The sequence below is a fragment of the Zalophus californianus genome, chromosome 2 (assembly GCF_009762305.2).
Source record: "Zalophus californianus isolate mZalCal1 chromosome 2, mZalCal1.pri.v2, whole genome shotgun sequence".
NCBI lineage: Eukaryota > Metazoa > Chordata > Mammalia > Carnivora > Otariidae > Zalophus > Zalophus californianus.
The window spans coordinates 190,739,472-190,752,591 of NC_045596.1; the positions used below are offsets into that span (position 1 = coordinate 190,739,472).

At 37.8% G+C, this 13,120-nt stretch overlaps 1 non-coding gene across 1 annotated transcript; it reads left to right on the forward strand.

The window, feature by feature from the left end:
• The first annotated feature begins 11,247 nt into the window (after positions 1-11,247).
• Positions 11,248-11,372, forward strand: LOC113926124. The gene has a single exon (XR_003521199.1). It is a non-coding gene; the product is annotated as a small nucleolar RNA SNORA28 (small nucleolar RNA).
• The last annotated feature ends 1,748 nt before the right edge of the window (positions 11,373-13,120 follow it).

Here is a 13,120-nt window from a genome sequence, read left to right on the forward strand (position 1 = left end):
GAAAATCAGCCTTGTATCAGAGGGTTGGAGATAAAACTCCCTTATTTCTTGGGTGGTTAACAGGGTTAATCATTTCTTTTTCCTTCTTATCCTGTACCTTTAGTGATAGTTGATATATTGAGACAGATTTATTGCCTCAGCAGCACTAATTTTAGTTCCAGAATAGTAATAAGTATGATTCAGTGAGTGCTTGCTATTAATCAAGAACTGTACATAGAGTATATATAATTTATACGTTTTTTTAAAACATCCCTGAAGGTAGGCATTTAGCCCTACTTTACAGTTGATCAAAATAAGCAGAAAAATAGTGTGACTCAAGGTCACACCATCAGAGCAAGAATCAGGCCGCAAAGCCAAGCCTGATTAATGCCAAACCCATTACCATCCTTTCTTTTCTTGCCTTCAATCCAAAGCTCAAGGGTGAGCAACTTAGTACTCCTACATAAAGCCGGATGTTCTTCAAGGGTCTACAGACCTGAACTATGCAAGTAAGAACTCTGTGGCTTTCTTGCCTGGTTGCATACAGAATGTGCTTGTTTTCAAAACAAACCATCACAAACCAAAAACCCAAAAAACAAAACTTTCCCATCCAAATGGCTAAATTCATATTGCCTCTGCACTCAATTAATGATGGAGAGGAACAAAAGGTGGTTCTTGAAGGGTCTGAGAGGTCCAGTCCTTGTCATTTCTCTACAACCTCAGGTTTCCCCAATGACAAAATTAAGGCCCAGAAAGTAGTTTATCCAAAGTGTCCACTGAATTTTAGTGGCGGAACCAGAACTGAGACCCCAAAGCTCCTTATTCTAGGTCCACTGCCTCCCCTTCCTATTTGCATTTTTAGTATTAAATTTCATAGGAAAATCCCTGAATATTCAACATTCACTGATTGCATCATATTTGCTGGTGCTCATGCCATATATATGTAACATGTTATTTATATATATGTTATATATATATGTAACATGTATAGATGCATGTACAGGTAAGTAGAATTTTTTAAAAATATGTTCCCTTTCTCAAGTATTGTGCAATATAGGGGCGCCTGGGCGGCTCAGTCATTAAGCGTCTGCCTTCGGCTCAGGTCATGATCCCAGGGTCCTGGGATCGAGCCCCGCATCGGGCTCCCTGCTCCGCAGGAAGCCTGCTTCCCCCTCCAACTCCCCTGCTTGTGTTCCCTCTCTCACTGTGTCTCTATCTGTCAAATAAATAAATAAAATCTTCAAATAAAAAAGAATTGTGCAACATATTGGAGAGACAGATGCAAGACAATAAAGTAAGATATAGTAGGACATTAGTATAAAACATTTCTGAACAAGGGAGTGACAAAGAGTGCAGCTAGTTATGACATGTAGGTGGGAGAAACAGGTAGCACCTTTAAATGAAGGAGTTCTTCCAAGGCTACTGCAAAAATCCAGATATTCCCATTAGAACATGTTTCAACCAGGATCTCTTCCAATCCCCATTTGATAAATATTCCGTGACTTATTTGGCAACTGAAGGTCTTAATTTACCCCACAAGTGCTTTTGTTTCAAGATCGTGCATGTACCGTTGGCATATATAAGGCTTCAGTAAGAAGATTCATAAGAAAGTAATTTGCCGTTTTATCTTTATAAAACCATCCTGAACCATTCATTCACTGACTCATACATACATTTGCTCAACCAGCACTCATGTCCTGCCCACCACGTGTCTTTCACTGAGGAGGTGACAGCAAAGAGAACATGGTATCTGAATTAAAGGTTTGCACGTTGCCATCCATTCAAGGAAAATTTCCATAGGGGGAAAAGAACAGGAACCCAATGAATGAGGGTTATGGAAGGAAAAACAAGCATGGATGTGAGAGATATTCAACAATAAAAGGGAAGGGTGCCTGGGTGGCTCAGTTGGTTAAGCGACTGCCTTCGGCTCAGGTCATGATCCTGGAGTCCCGGGATCGAGTCCCACATCGGGCTCCCTGCTCAGCGGGGAGTCTGCTTCTCCCTCTGACCCTCCCCCCTCCCATGTTCTCTCTATCTCATTCTTGCTCTCAAATAAATAAATAAAATATTAAAAAATAATAATAAAAGGGAAGATGCCCCTGATAAAACTTATTTCAAAATAAAAGAAAATAATTTACTAGAAATGTAGTAACATGACAGGAAGGAACTGTATGGATTAGTTTTAGAAGATGCCCCTGATAAAACTTATTTCAAAATAAAAGAAAATAATTTACTAGAAATGTAGTAACATGACAGGAAGGAACCGTATGAGAAAATCAATAAAAAGGTAATTGTTCCTTCTTTCTCCTCTTCAGAAATCATCTTGTATAATCCCCTCATCAACGAAAAATAATTGCACTAATCCAGTATGTAACATCTGGCTTTAAGGCTACCCTAAGGGGCAAAACGTAATATGCAAAAAGGTAGAGTGACAAGTTTGTACCCTAGGCTTTTGCATAGCAACATGATTTCCCCTGACATGGAGCAGTTGAACAACCACAGCAAAGCTAACGTAAAAAAAATATTCAACTAATATATTTAAGCACCTGGAAAGATGTGAATTAAAGTTCTAAAAAATAGAATAAAGAATACTGTTTATAGTGGGAGACATTAAAAAATCAAAATGTAGGAGTACATCTCCTATATATTGTTTGAAATTAATATTCCATAGACATTATGTTACCTCTTTATACAAGGAAAACTGTGTTCAGGAACATAAGCAGGACGTCTATAACCTGATCATCATTTTCTCATGTCTCTTTACACCCCCGTGAAGAGCATCACATTTCCCCACACATACCGTACAAATGTTCATCTTGAGTATCTTGATGAAGGCTGGGGTCCTGTGTCCTGATGGCATTCTTCTTCTCACTTAAGTCCCTGTTCCTCAATTTCCTCAGGTAGTGCTAACCCTACCGACCAAAATGCATTTTTGCAAAACACCATCCCCCTTGTGGAACACCATGACATACTGATATATTTTATTCCGTCAGAAAAATCAGGAGCAGAGAAATACGATTTTATTATATGTATCTAATATAGAATCACAATCCCTAGCACACATGTCCACACACACAAAACAAGCTGTTTGATTCTGAGTTTTCTGTTAATATTCATTTGCTACTTATTCATTCATTTTATCATCTGCTAGCTTTTGTTAGCAAGTAAGTAGACACCAGTGCGAAGGGTTTAAGGAAGTTATATAGAAAAGAATTTAAACTAGGGAAATTCTATCCATTTTCTTGATTTTATTTAAAAAGAACCGAAGGGAAATCATTTTTCTATTTTTTGTAACAGCATAGTGCAGCCACTGACTGAGGTGCAGAATTTGGAATTGGATGACCACTGCATTAGGTACTAATGCTGGCCCCATGTTTTCTGTGGCTGCTGCCCACAAAGGCATATCTATAGTGCTCACACTTTTCTCTGTTTTCTTTTCTACCGCACATTTAATATCTTAATTAAAAAAAAGGAGCAAGTTTTCTGAATCTTGGCTTTAACATCAGCTTCAGTTGGTTGAGACTAACCCTGAAGATCGATAATATGATATAAGTCTTAATTTCACATGAATCTAATTAGTGCTACGAAGCTAGTGTGCAGAAGCCATCATTTATCTTGAGATTGGGCCTATCCTACTCACGAGCATCTTCCAAATGAGCTTATGTGACCTCTTCAGGTCGCTGTCTACAATTAACTCATTAAGATTTCAAAGGCGCTCCCAGAAAGCTTCCAGTTATACTTTACTACATTTTAAGGAAGGATGGCTAAAATGGCTGTTCCGACATACAGGATTTGGGAATTCTCTTAAGGTCTCAGAGACTACACGCTGGGAATTTCAATGATTTTGGTTTCTACACCCCATGCTTCCCTTTTCCTATACTCATGCAGCCTACAGTGGGGATTGGCAGGTGCTAAGCACACAGAAAGAATGTATTAAATGCTGGCTCATTCATTAATGGAGAATTTGGTTCTTAAAAATACGTGTAATTTCCCAAATAATTTACATTCTATGTACAAATACAGGTCCCAGGATTGGGCAATAGTGTATTCCCCGCTCCCCCTTCTTATCATGAATCTTAAATTACAATGATCTTTTTTCCCCCCTGGTAGTCAAAACAAAGCCCAGCCCCTACTGTACATCGCTTGCATGTCTTTATACATCATGCGGATGCTTCAGCTTTACTTTGGTAACTACTGCAAAGTATCAACAGAAATTTGCAAATGAAAGGCAATTTTCCCCAACTGTTCCTTATGAATCAAATAAAATACATTTTCCCACCATAGCAGGGGTTGTATGGTAATAAGATGATAATGCAAATCATAAAATACAATGCAGCAATCAAAATAAGTGCAAATAATTAGAGTCAGTTCTAGCGTTTGAAAAATGGTCCATTTGGTTTCAGTGAATATGTTATAATAATTAGAGTCAGTTCTAGCGTTTGAAAAATGGTCCATTTGGTGTCAGTGAATATGTTATGTTTCTCCACACTTAACTTCAAATCTTTTTTACTTAGAGACTAATTTCTTAATCAGTCAAGTCACCAACGCCAGAGAACTTAACTACGAAAGTTCTTATCTTAAATGTAGACATATTTATTTGCTCTGTGACTAACTAAATATTCAATATGGGTATAAAGAAAGATTTATTGAAAGTAAATATTCTGGGGGGCGCCTGGGTGGCTCAGTCGCTGAGCGTCTGCCTTCGGCTCAGGTCATGATCCCAGGGTCCTGGGATCGAGCCCCGCACCGGGCTCCCTGCTCGGCGGGAAGCCTGCTGCTCCCTCTCCCACTCGCCCTGCTTGTGCTCCCTCTCTCGCTGTCTCTCTTTGTCGAATAAATAAATAAAATGTTTAAAAAAAAAGAAAGTAAATATTCTGGAACGTAATGAGACCAATAAGGAAGAGAGGGAGAAGAGCTAACATATATTAAATGCTCTTGGCCAACCACTATGGTAAGCACATGAAATGGTTTAACTGATTTAGTCCTAGAACACTATTAAATATATTCTCTTATCCCCATTTTTGAGGAAGATATGAAGGTACAGAAAAAGTTAAAGGATTTAAATAGTCCAAGAGCTAACAAATCATGGAACAATTCTTAACGACCACAGATAGGCCTCCTTGAAGAAACTTAGAATTTTTCTAGAGCTTTCTTTAAAAGTATATTATATTCCAAACAACAAACTGATGAAGTGTTTCCTTCCATGTTAAACCTAAGTCCCTTGAGCACACATTTAAGTTTATTTTCTTTTAGTATATTTTCTGTGCACAAGCACCGCAAATGGTCATAACCTGTGTAAGACCTTTTTATACATTTAGGTTCATATTCATTTGTTCCTTTCTTCTGAATCTTGCCCAAATCCACCATATTCCTTTCTTATTCTGAACTCTAAGGTAGAATAATTACTAAGCAATTAACCAGAATTGTGTAGAGTGGGCAATCCCACCTGGAATGTTCCTGGGCATGTGGTTATCATTAGAGTGTCCTAGTACCTTGTTTATGCCTTTACCTACAGTACCGATGAATGACTCCAGATCTCTTTTTGATTATCTTTGAACCGCATGGATATTTTAAAAATAGCTTTCTTAGTTATCCTATTCTAACTCGCTTTAGAGGCCCTTGTATACTAGTATTTTATAGTCCTATAAAAGCTCTCTTGATTGGATCTTACAAGATCTGGGGTCTGGAGTGGGTTCGGACAAAAGCTCTTTCATTACAATCTAGGGGATCTTGGATAAGTAGACAATTACTTAACATCCATTTCCTAGTTTTCTTCTCCATAAAATGAGGTGAACAGTAGTGGTACCTATCTCATGTAGTTGAGGGTTAATGTATATGGCACTTGAAAGAGCATTTGGCACAATACAGACATTTTGTAAGTGTTAGCTACTGTTACTCACTACTACTGCTGTTACCATTTTCTATCTTATTTTAAAATTGCTATTTAAAGGGGCGCCTGGGTGGCACAATCGTTAAGCGTCTGCCTTCGGCTCAGGTCAGGGTCCCAGGGTCCTGGGATCGAGCCCCGCATCGGGCTCCCTGCTTCTCCTTCCCACTCCCCCTGCTTGTGTTCCCTCTCTCGCTGTGTCTCTCTCTGTGAAATAAATAAATACAATATTTAAATATTTAAAAAAATAAAATAAAATAAAATTGCTATTAAAAAAGCTATTTTAAAATTGCCTCTTTTACAAGCCCTCTTAGTCAGTTTGGGTTGCTATAACAAGAAATACCCCAGACCAGACAGCTTATTAACAACAGAAATTCAATTCTCACAGTTGTGGAGGTTGGAACCCAAGAACAGGGCGCTGGCATGGTTGGTTGAGGGCCCTCTTGCCGATCACAGACTTCTCCTTGTGTCCTCACATAACAGAAGATGCCTGAGAGCTCTCTTATTTAAGGACATTAATCCCATCATGAGGGCCCCACCCTCATGATCTAATCAGTTCCTTCCCAAAGCTCCCCCTCCTAATACCGTCACATCTGGCATTAGAACCTCAACGTGTGAATTTGGGGGAGACACAAATATTCATTCAAAGCACCCCCTAAATTCTCATCTAATCCCTTGGTCTCAAGAGATGATCTACCCACTTTCATTATTACAGAGAAAATACAGGCCACTGGGATAGAACCTTTCTCAACTTCTCAGGACGCTCCCGGCAGACCAAGGGCCCTTATGTCCTTTTTCTGGTATCATAGAGGAATGCCCTCCTTTATTTCCTTTACCTTTGCTCTTACACCATATTGTAAAAGAAAAGAAATAATAAGTAAATAAAAACCAAAAAAAAAAAAACAACAAACAACAACCTATAAATTATTGATTTCCTCCTCTTTACAGTTGGGTTCTTGAAATAGACTCAGTTTCCATTCACTCACTCTTCAGCCACCTTGAGCCACTCTCCAGAGACTGTTCAGTGAAGGGCTCAATCATGTCTCAGTTGCTCACATTTTATGGATATTTTCTTTTCTGTGTCATAGTGAACCTCTTAGTATATGTAACATGGCTTGATTACATCCTTATTTTTGCAATGCTTGCTTCTTGGCTCCCATGAAACCATGGCTGTCCTGTTTTCCACTTCCCATCTCTTTCACTAGACTCTTTCTCCTCATTCTTAAATATTGATATTTCCACCATTCCCTCTTATTGTTTTATCAATTGTACACATCCCCATGGTTTTAATTTATCTTTAAACTGACATTACAGATCTCCTTTCTAATCCTAACCCATATATTTCATTACACACTGAACATCGGCACTGAGTCTCATCAAGTCAAACTCTTCGTTATCTTTCAAGCTCATTTTTGGCTGTTCTCCATCCCTACTATCACTACTATGGGAGGCAGAAGGCTACAGTGAAAGAAGTGAAGGATGGGGATCCAGACTGACTGGGATTCACAATGTGGCTCCAATCTGTGCTGGTATGTGACCTTGACCCAGATACTTATCCTCTCTGAAACTCAGTTTTGTCTGATCACTATAAACGGACATAATGATACCAAAGCATAGGATCCTGCTGAGGATTAAATGAGAAAATGTGGGAAAGGGACCTAAAGGGACCTGAAAATGTTCAGAACTTAGTAAATAATCAGTATTTCTTCTTCCCTCTTAGAGCAGGCTTTTATAAATTATTGTCTTCCTAATTGACCTCTCGGGCTCTATTCCCCCCTCCCTTAAATTCACTCTTCACAGTGTGGCTAGTTAGATATCTAAATGCAAATTTTATCATGTCACTTGCTTCCATTTTATTTTCCATTTACTCCGTAGCACCTAACAGATTATGTTAACGCTCTTTAGCTCCCATCCCATGGTCTTTCCTGACTCCTTCCCCAGCATCTCATCCTGCTAGACCTCCAAATACCCTTGCCTGCTAAATTGCTTAGTAACTCCTGAAAACCATGCCTTCTCTCAGGCTACTGTTTTCCTGCACCTGTTCTGTCCTCTCTTAGCTCCCTCTTGTCTAGCTGACAAATTTCCAGTAATTTTTCTAAGCTTCATCTCATATACCTCCTTCCTGACATTCCTCTTGATTTTCAGTTACTTCTCCGTGGTAGTCCCAATTCCACCTTGGACAACCTCAATTTTCATCCTTATTTCATTGGATTGTCACCATTCTGTATCATCCCATCATTCGATCCCAGGGTTTTATCTTATCACATCTCATAGTGTTATCCTTGATAGAAAGTAGACACTCCCTAATCACGTGTTGAATGAATCAGTGAAAGAAAAAAAAAAAGATCCTATTTAGCCCTGACTAGACTGTAAGTTTAGGATAAGCTTATCGTTATATTCCCTGTATCACTTAGCACTCAGAAGTATCCCAAAATACTGCCCAACACCTATTGATTGATTTCCTGTTATATACCAAGTATAATTCTTATTGCCTTCATTTAATTTTCTCAGTAACCTTAAGAGGCAGGTATCAATGTAGAGAAGCTAACAAATTTACCTACGTGGAACAGCTTGCAATGGAATATAGCCAGTTAACTCCAGAGCCTGGACTTTTAACCACAGTGCAGTATTTTGACATGACTCTAGAAATTATACAGTTTCTCACAAAAGCCAATGTTTTAAAAACACAAGTAGATATATTATGATTTTGACAGGACTCTAGGAAGTATTATAGTTTCTCGAAAAAGCATATATTTTAAAAGCTCTGAGAATACATGTGCTATGATTTACCATAGAAATATTTTTCGAAGGAAAACATATTCTGAGCTTCTAAGAAATTTTTCAGTTCCAAACTAAATAATTCAGGTTATCTCCCCAACTTTAAATCCTTCCTTTTATACAGAGCCTCCAAGGAATAAAATAGTTAGGAATATATTAACTGCAGGATTTAAATTACACAGCGTAGTTTAACACAAAGAAATTAATTGAAAAAGTTTTAAGAAAATCATGTTCTTCTCCAATAAATGTTGCTACCTGGGGGCAAAGACTAGCTGGAGGGTTTATTGAGAATAAGGTTTTTTTCTAAACTAATCTGGGATTTGCTGTAAATAATATATGCACCTACCATGTTACCCTCTCATTTTCTTTTAAATTCTATATAAATATAATGAGACTTCTGATTAAATTTCTCTGGAATAATACTCTCTCATATTACCTTTAAAAAGGCTTCCCCTTTTTTAAGCCCTATAGGGGAATATATTTCCTTGATGCATATTTATATAATATAGCAAGACCTTATTACAGCGAACTTAATTTTTTGTCACCTATGAGTAGCATTTATGTTAAAATAGCTCCAAGTTCATTCTCCTACTCTCCAAAGAGAATTTTCTGCATTAAATTTACTCCAAAAAGAAAAGAAATGACAAATGAAAAACTTTGTTCTCATTTATAATAAAGTAAAAAATTAAAAAATAAAACAAAATGGAAAACATGCAAGCTTATTTAATTAACAAAAAAAATAATCAAAATATCTTTGTACTATGTCTTACAAATATTTTCATAGGAAAAGAAATTCCATGTAATTCTAATACTGTTGATCATAATTTTAGTGCCTCCATTTCTTTGCAGACATTTGGAAAAAAATAAATTCTGGGTTTTTAATAGGCCAGTTTCTCTTCTAAACCTACTCGCTGCCAAAGATGATGATACAAGTATGATAAGCCTAAAATTTAACTCATAAGTATCTTAAATCAGTCCACATTGTTGGAAAAGAAACACTTCCATCCTACACTTTAAAAAAAAAAAACACAAAAAAACAAAGAAACACTCATTCTAAACTATAATTTCAAAATTTTCAAATGTTTCCACTAATTTGCTTACTAAGTTTTCCAGAGAAAATATATTTGCTATGAACCTGCTGAGGAAAAGCCTATCAACTGAGTATTTTCTGAAACTGCTGTAATCCGCTTACTTAAAACAATGCAGTCCCCAGCACTGAGTTGGTGCACCATGACGACAGTAACCAATTCACTGGTTAGTACATCATGCCAAATGATTTTAAAGCACCACTTCAGTAATAAATTTATATCATGATACACAATTGAAATAATACTGGATACCTTTTATGACCCAGGAACTCTGCTAAGGGCTGGGATAGAGAACCTCTGGAAATTGCCTTTTAGTGGGAGAAGAAAGTCCTCTTACAGTCATTCTTGTTTGAATCTAGACAAAGAAATCTAATAAAGAATGTAATTATCACTTAACTGCCTCAATTCAGATAGGTTAGTGGATTTGTTGGCTATCAAAACAAAGGGTGATGTATGATTAGAAGCAGAATCAATCCAATCCCTGTCAATTTAGAACTCTCTCAGGATCCAGGACTTAGACCTATCTGCAGTTCCAATGAATTGTCAAGAGAGTTTGTTATCGCCTTGCTAGTGGCCAATAGTGCAAGTGCAAATGATTCAGTACCTTTAAGCAAAAAGTTTGATATTTATGCCATACTCTCTATAGTAATAAATACCCTATTAATAATTGTAGCCATGTACCTCACACCAAGAGGAGCAATAATTCAGATAAACCAAAGTATGTGAGCCTGAACAAATCTTTAGTTGGTCTCCCAAAGGTAAGTTGTGATTTACACTATGCCTTCTTATCTGAAACTTTCCCTGAGTTATTTCAAGGGTGGTAGCCCTGGTTGGTATAGACAAAAGCCACTTGGTATCAGAGTCTGTCTGCCTTTAACCAAAGAGTCATGCCACTATCTCTCAATGGGTTACACATTGGCCCTTCTAGTGTTAACAACTGAAGGAGGTCTCCGGCTGAGCTCAAGTCCACTCAGAGCTATTAATTAAATAAAGGCAAAGATCATCTCTGCTGGGGAACCCTAACTTCTTGCTTTCTTAGGATGAGGATCCTATTCAGGTCAATTTCTGAACATGTTCTCTATATACCAGGTGATATGCTATGTGCTGTGGGAGACCGATAGATGCATATGCTATTTCCAGAAATGGAGAGTCCTCAAATTTTAGTGAGCCTGTTTTTAGTTTCATACATCAACTTCTGGATTTGGCAGCGGAAGCACTTCTTCCATAGACTGTGGTTAAGTTTGTGACTAATGTCCTATTTAGTATTTATACCAAAGCAACAAAACAAGAAGTGGAACCAATTCTCAGGGAAAGTGATACTTCCAGACTAGTGTTTATTTCTATGAATAGAGAATGGTAAAAGTTTCTGTTTATGGCAGCATAAGAGGGCTCTTTGGTGTGGGATCCTAAAAGACCTGGGATCTATGGTTCCTTCTATCTATTTCCAAGAAAAGAACCAGAGTAATTTCTAGTCAAAATGATCATTTTTCCCCTCCTTTCAAAACTGTCCATTGCAAGCAACACTCTGTGGCAGATGATGGAAGTTGTCTAAACACAATTTGAGCTTGCTATAGCAATAAAGTCGAACCTATTCCAGTGTTCTCCTCCATGAGACCAACTGTTATATAGACTTAAACAGTGTAAAAATAAAAAAAGAAAAAAGAAAAAAAGAAAGAAAAAAAAACCTCTCCAACAGCTTCTGATCTCACTCAGACCCTCATGGTCTGGCTCCCATTTCATATTGGATCTCTGGACCCTTACCACCACACTGGTCTCACCACAGCTGTTACCTCTACTGAAAATCTCTTTCCACTGACGTCCAAGTAGGTCATTCCCTCATTTTCTTCCAGCATTTATTCACATACTCCCAGTTCCCTTTTTCTGCCCAGGTTTTATCTGTAGTACTTATCACCACTTAACATACAATTAATTTATTTCCTTCCTTCCTTCCTTCCTTCCTTCCTTCCTTCCTTCCTTCCTTCCTTCCTTCCTCCCTCCCTTCCTTCCTTCCTTCCTTCTTTCTTTCTCTACTAGAATCCAAGCTCCATGAGGGAAGAGATTTTTGTCTCTTGTTCACTGATGCACCCAAGCACATGAAAAATATCAAATGTTTGTTCAGTGAATGAATAGATAATTTACTTTATTACAAAATCATTCACTTTTGCTTAGCCCTCAGTCTAAAGGTGCCATTGTTACTACCTCTGTATTGCTTAGTATAAGGTTTTGTCATCATGACTTCAAGTTGGGTGTTGTCCCTTCAGGCAATGCCATCTATATTCCAGGAATGAGTACAATCAAGGGGTAAGGACAGAAGCAAGGAAATCAGTTAGAAAACGATTGTAATAATCTGCTAGAGCAATGGTAGTGGCTTAAAACACTGATGAATACTGGTGACATTCAGGGCAAATGTTGATGAGAAATAAAGGATATTGCAATGGACTATATAATGAATGTGGTAAAGGAAAAAATCCAGGCTGGCTCCAATTCAACTGGCCTGAGGAAATGGAAAAATGGAGTAACTCATGGAGATGAGGAAGACTTGGAGAGCACACCGTGATCACAAATTTGGTCTTAGATGTTGAAGTGTGAGAAGTCTATTGAGATATAAAGTTCTAAAATGAAGGCAAAAGACCTGGGTTTGAGATAGACATTTGGGAGTGTAAGCGTATCAATAGCATTTAAAACCAGGAGACGAGAGTGAACATAATAAAAAAGGAGAAGTAGTCCCAAAACAGAGCCTGGGCACATCAATATTTAAGAGGACAGGAAGCGGAGAGAAACCAGCTGAGGATTCTGACAACGGGCAGCTAGAGGAGTAGAAGGGAACCAGAGGAGTGTTACAACCTGGAAGCCAAATAAAGTACCTCAAGAAGCAGGGAGTGACAGCTTTGCCAAAGCTGCTCCATATCAAATGAAAATGACTGCAAAATGTGGATGCTGTAATGATCTCAAGAAAGCATTTACAAGGGTAGGGGGTGGTGAAAAATTTTATTGGGATGGATTCTAGAAAGGAAAGGAGAGAAAATGGAAACCACTGTCATAGACAACTCTTGGAGACTTTGACTTTAAAAAAGATATATGTACCTGATGAAGAAGTTGAGATAGAAGCTTTAACATTTTGCATTTGTCTTTTTTTTTTAAGATGAGAAAAATAACAGTATATTTAAAATCTGATGGGTATATCTATCTGAGTGGGAAGAAAATCACAATGCTATTTAGAGGAGAGAGAAGTGCTAGAGGAATGTCTTTAGGCATAAAGGACTGAATTTAGCATACAAGAGATGGGCCTTTGCTAGAAGCATAGAGAGTTTGTCCATGTGTGTAAGGTCTGAAGCAAAGTATGCAGAAACAGGTTCTTGTACAAGGACAGATATGGTGGGAACTGTTT